We start from the raw sequence: 6,000 nt of genomic DNA on the forward strand, positions 1-6,000 counted from the left end.
AGCATAAAATATTCTTATATACATAGCCGCTGCTGCCGCTCTGCTGTTGTTCTTGTAGGCAGCGCAGCGCGAGCTCTTAGCTTTAAGAATATATTCATATCGAGACATTCAATAAAAAAGAGTCAAACGGAACACGACGTTTTTTCACTGAAATCACCAGACAATATGACCTTACGTTTTTATTACAATGAGCAAGATCACCCAGAGCATTCATTACAGAACGCTGAAAGACTGCTGGCGCGTTTTTAAGACCGAAAGGCATTGTTAAAAATTCAAATTGGCTATCTGGAGTCACAAATGCGGTATATTCTATTGAGTCGAGGTGAATTGGGATTTGATGGAAGCCACTCGCCATATCTAAACACGAAAAAAAGTCAGCTCCACAAAGTCTAGCTCTCTGGTCATTGATAAGCGGCAACGGGTATTTGTCTGAAACTGTATTTGAATTTAGTTCCCTGTAATCAACACAAAGGCGATCTGACCCATTCTTCTTTTTGACGAGCAACATGGAGCTAGCAAAGGGGGAGCAACTAGGGCGTATGATATTACATTTAGTCAACTCGCTCAACTGATTTCTAACTGTTTCTCTCTCTTGAGGACTAAGCCTATAAGGCCGTCGCTGAACAGTTTTACTGGGGTCAATTAAACGTATTTTCATCTCGCCTGTGCTAACTCGTGTACATGGAATTCCTTTAATAAATGCTGTCGAACAAGTTTCAATTAGTTTAATTAATTCATCTTTCTCGTTACCGACCAATTCGGTGTCTAAGTCGGATAAGTTAAATGTTGGCTTACTTGAAGAACAAATATTTACAGTTTTCGATTTTACGAGTTCAAACTTATCTGATGAAATAACAACATGGCTCAGGATCTCTCGCCCGATTATGATATCATTTATCAATTGCATTTCTCTTACAACATGGAACATTATTTCAATTACATTTTCATTAATTTTAACTTGACTTAATATGTATTTGCAACGTACCGGAGTCAAAGCAAATTGAATAGAGCTCACCTTGATGTTCCATAACTGCGGTTGGTTCTGCAACAAAACATAGGTTGACACTCTTCTGCTGGATCTTTGCGGGTAAAGCTGGTGTTCCGTTACTTGAGCACTTGTTTGCGAAGTGCCCTGGTTGGCCACATTTGGAACACGTGAGACTTGACTACTCGCGCTGTGGCTTCATCTCTCTCACTCTTTACGCATTTTCGATCGGCATTCTGCAACTTTATGTCCTCGTTTTCCACAAAAAAGACACACCGCAGATAACACTCTTCTTTTCTTTTGGTCTGGTTCAGTGTTTTTGTCACGACAGCGGCGCCGTTTCTTATCAAAAGAGAACGCCTTCAATTCGGTTTATAATTTACTTCGGGATTGCACGTTTGAAGTAAAAACAATTCGCTGCAAGCGGCTATCGATATTCGCCAAGTGTGCAAGCTTACTCACACACGCTAAACAACACAAGGGACCACGTACAGCGACAGATAGCCTTATCTCACTCAGTCTCAGAATTATCTACGCTCAATCGTCTGAGTATAACATAAGAAATAACAGAAGTAAAGAAACGGACAACGAATTAGAGATGTGTGACGCGCAACGGCCGTTTAACTCAAGTTATATCATCGTGTCACGACATATATAATTAAGCCCTAGGTCTAGTAGACAATAGCTGAACATTTAGAAGACAGATTGTAAATAAAAAATGAAAATGTAAAATAAATAAAAAAACAGTGTCATGACTGCCTTAATTTTCCTATAGACCAGAATATAGCGGGCAACTCTCTTTCGTTAGTTGCGTAACGGGTCTCGCAGTCCGAAGGGGTTCTGGATATCATCGTTATGGGTTTTTTCCCTTGCGACAGTACAGCACTAAGCTGTCGCATCGGTTGTCAGATCGAACGGTTTCTAAAAGCCTGGGTATTTGAGAGTGGAATCTTCTGATGACAAAATGTTTCAAAGTTTATTAAATGCGTCTCTTTGCTGATATTGCTATTTTCCTACACATGTGTTTACTTACGGAACCGTTTTCTCCTTTAAGAAGATAGATAAGTGGTCGGGTGGTAAGATCTTTGGTTCTGCGTGTTCCTTGGCTGCTACCTTTGCAGGGTCATTTGTAGCCTTGTTTCGGGTCACTACGAAGCCGAGGTATTGGACACTTTCTGTAAAAAAATGGGTTTACTCTTGCAAGATGGTCATAATGGCTTGGTTTAATTTTTTCAGGACCAAGTCAATGTGACTGACATGCTCTTTTTCGTTTTCCGAAAAGACATAGGCGTAACATGATTTCCATATATGCTCTCTCAAGACATCATCGATTACCCTACGAAAAATGCTACCATCATTTTTTAATTCAAAAAGAAATCGGCATAATTCATACCTTCACCCATTGACTGAAAATATTATCTTATCCGTTTTTATCGATGACCCAAGTTGGATTGTTGTACGGTGATCTCGACGGCTTAAAAATATTAGACTTTCGTAGGTCTTTTATTTCTGTATTAACAAATTCTGCGAAACCCATTGCTTGTGGGTACGTTTAAGAGTATCCTGGGTTGTTATCCTCAGTGCGAATAGTTGCCACAACATTTGTGTTCTACGTTTTGTTTGATTTGCGTCGGAGAAGACGTAAGATCTTTTTTTTATTATTTCGAGGAACTCCCTTTTTATTGACTCTGAAATGTCTCTGACAATGTCCTTTATGTTGGTAAACTTTAGATAGTAGCAGTCAAGGAACTGCAGTCCTCAGACACGGAACCATACAAAATTTTTATACCCGTTATTCGTAGAGTAAAAGGGTATACTAGATTCGTTGAAAAGTATGTAACAGATAGAAGGAAGCGTTTCCGACCCGATAAAGTATATATATTCTAGATCAGAATTAATAGCGAAATCGATTGAGCCATATCTGTCTGTACGTCCGTATGAACGCTGAGATTTCAAGAACTATAGCAGATACAAAGTTGAGATTAAGCATGAAGATTCTTGAGGTCCCGGGACAGCGCAAGTTTATTTCAGCATCCTGCCAAGCCCACTCTAACGCCCACAAATCGCGAAAAACTAAAATCGCTGAAATCTCGGGAACTATTAGAACTAGAAAGTTGAAATTCTATATTTATAAACTTTGCATGCCAGCGCTTCTTATAGTGGTACTATTATCTGGCCACACCCACCCATACGCCCACCAAGCTCAAAAGGCGGTTTTCACATTTTCAAGAAAACCTGATATCTCGGTAACTATAAGTGAAAGAAAGTTCGGATTAGGCATGTAGATGATGCCCCAAATGCGAATTGTTTTTTTTCCATCTAGCCACGCCAACCCTAACGCCTACAAAACCCGTAAAAACAAAAATTCAAAAATCTCGGGAACTAAAAAAGCTAGAAAGTTAAGCTTAAGAATTTAAGCATTTTAGGGTTGCCACTGCAACTTCCTACGAGTTTTTATCCGGCCACGCCCACTCTAACGCCCACAAACCTCGAAACACTGTGGCGTCTATAATAATATTATGAATGCCTTCGTTTGACATTGTATAACTTATTTCTGTTAATATCTATCGATTTACAAAAGAACATTATATCGCTCCATATGAAGAAATTTAGGTTATAAAGCCTCACATGGGCAGTGACGTCACTATCAGTTATTCGACATGCTCTCTACGGCAATAGGTGGCGCTTGGGTAATTTCCGCTAGCAAAATGAATATTTTAAAATTGTGTAAAACAGTAACGGGTATCTTATAGTCGCGGCTCTCGACTATAGCGTTTCCTCTTGTTTTAGTTTGCAAAGTCAGAGAGTCATAATTCTGTATCTCCTGCTCCATTGCCCTAGCATACCTTGTCACGAACTTTAATGCTGGCTTCAGTCTCCCTAGCTAATGCCAATGCCGATGGAAGGTCTTTTGGCTGTATAGGAAATACAACTGCCCTCCTGTTTATTTTAGGCCTGAGATAAGCACGTGTAGAGCGTCCGGCCTCACCTCTGTGTTGAGCAGTTCAATGCTCAATGTAGTGGGACATGATAATTTAATTTGTGACAAGGCTCAACCTCGTCATAGTATTGCATGAGGCCTTGGTCACTTTGACATGCCGTCCAAGCTATTGTTTCTTGCCAGAATGGCAAGTATTGTGTTGTGTGATTCCCGCAATGCTCGCCTGATTATGGAAACGGCTTGATAATGGGCACTGCTACCCTGGTATGGATTAGAGTTCGTATGCGTAGTTGGCAGATTGCCTCCACGCTACATACTCGTCTTACTCACCGATAAAATCTAGTACTTTCTTAATTACGTGAAGTTGTATATCGCTTGGGGGTGCTCCTGGCTGTACTGAGACTCTTTGGTAGGCCACCACCTGTGGGGGCTCTAGGCGGATGTTTTGTAACTGCATATTAACGGAGCTTACTGCTGCGCTAAGGCGCCCTGGATAAGGTTTTACAATTCGTTTGCGTTCATTATGTCTTCTTCCTTTTCGATTTGAACCTGTCTTTGTCTAGAGCCTCGGATCTCTTCTGGAAACGGACCTGGAAAGTTCATTCAAAATTTGAAGTTATGCTACCTAGTTCATACAAGATTCAATGCATATGGCCGAATATTCCGTTCGGTTGGCAAAACACTTTAATCTATTTTATATTTATAATTATATATGTTTTATTCAATTCTATTTTCACAATTAAAATGGTATATGACCTGCAAGTTACAATTGGTATTATATTATTATTATTTTTTAAATGTGAGCCATTTATACATAATTATTTTCGCCAATTATAAGGAAAACTTTTAATGTTTACGTTTCTCGAAGCCGTAAATTATCAGTCCACTTACATGTTTTCCATGAAAATTATATTAAATGTTGGCGACCGGTGGCGACCGGTGGCGGTGCTCCTCCTGAACGGGCCGCTAATGACGTGGAACCAGTAGGTTGCTTGCTGGGTGGTATGGTAGCATAGATTATGATCTAGATGTCCCGCTGATGGCGTGGCACCGGTAGGGTGTTTTCTGGGTGTCTGCTTTCCAAATGGTCAGTTGAGAATTGGCGGCTGGGCCACAACTCTTTATTTAAAAAAATGTAAAACAGAACTGGCAGACTTAACTGTACGAAAAACGATAGCTTGATCGACAGGTCGACCGCGTGACAGTGGAAAATGCTGATAATTGCAAAATGACCCTAACTCAATGACTACATACAAGTTAACTAAGTCAACCGAGCGGCGGCGATGACCGATCGTCCGAAAGCCAGCGCCGGCCAAAATGCTGACACAAATAAATTAAATAATGAAATATCGAATTTTGTGTGTTGTTTGCAATTTTTTTTGGAATAAAATACTGGCATTAAAACTAATTGCCAACATAAAAAATGCAAAAATTATAAACATTAAATGCTTCAGCAGATGCGCGAAAGCGCCGCTAAAAAATAATTCATTAATGCGCAAATAAACCTCTTAATTAAATCGGGTGCCCTTTATTCGGCCCTTATACGTGGTCGTTTATATGCTTGTATATAAATTCTTTGTGTTAGCTTCGAGCAGTCTCGATTTTTTTTTTTTTTCTTCTAACTTCCCACTCCACTTTGCTAAACCGATACAGCAACGCTTGCATTGCAACTTTGTTCGGCTGTATGTCATTGTTTATGCAACGCTTTCGTTTATTTATTGAATTTTTGTAGCTCCATATGAGCTCCCCATTCCTCCATTATAGGAATAATAAACAGTTTGCCACCGACTCAGAGTCCGATAGTGAAAGGACTTCAATTACGTCCACTCCAAAACGTATATCAGAAAATTCCCCTACAGTAAGCAAAATGGCTATAGATCCAGAACAGCTTAAGGCTGTAATTCAGGCGGCTGTTAACCACGCCTTGGCAGAAAAAGCCGTCGAAGACAACCGTAGGGAAAGCGAGTTGCGCCAGACTATACACAACCTGGCCAGCCAAGTTGCGGCGGTACAGATTGCGCCGACCCAAGCGGAAGGTACTCAAATTAAAATATATGAACCAATAGCAATAAGC

Source organism: Drosophila eugracilis, unplaced genomic scaffold (assembly GCF_018153835.1).
Source record: "Drosophila eugracilis isolate 14026-0451.02 unplaced genomic scaffold, ASM1815383v1 contig_1569, whole genome shotgun sequence".
Taxonomy (NCBI): domain Eukaryota; kingdom Metazoa; phylum Arthropoda; class Insecta; order Diptera; family Drosophilidae; genus Drosophila; species Drosophila eugracilis.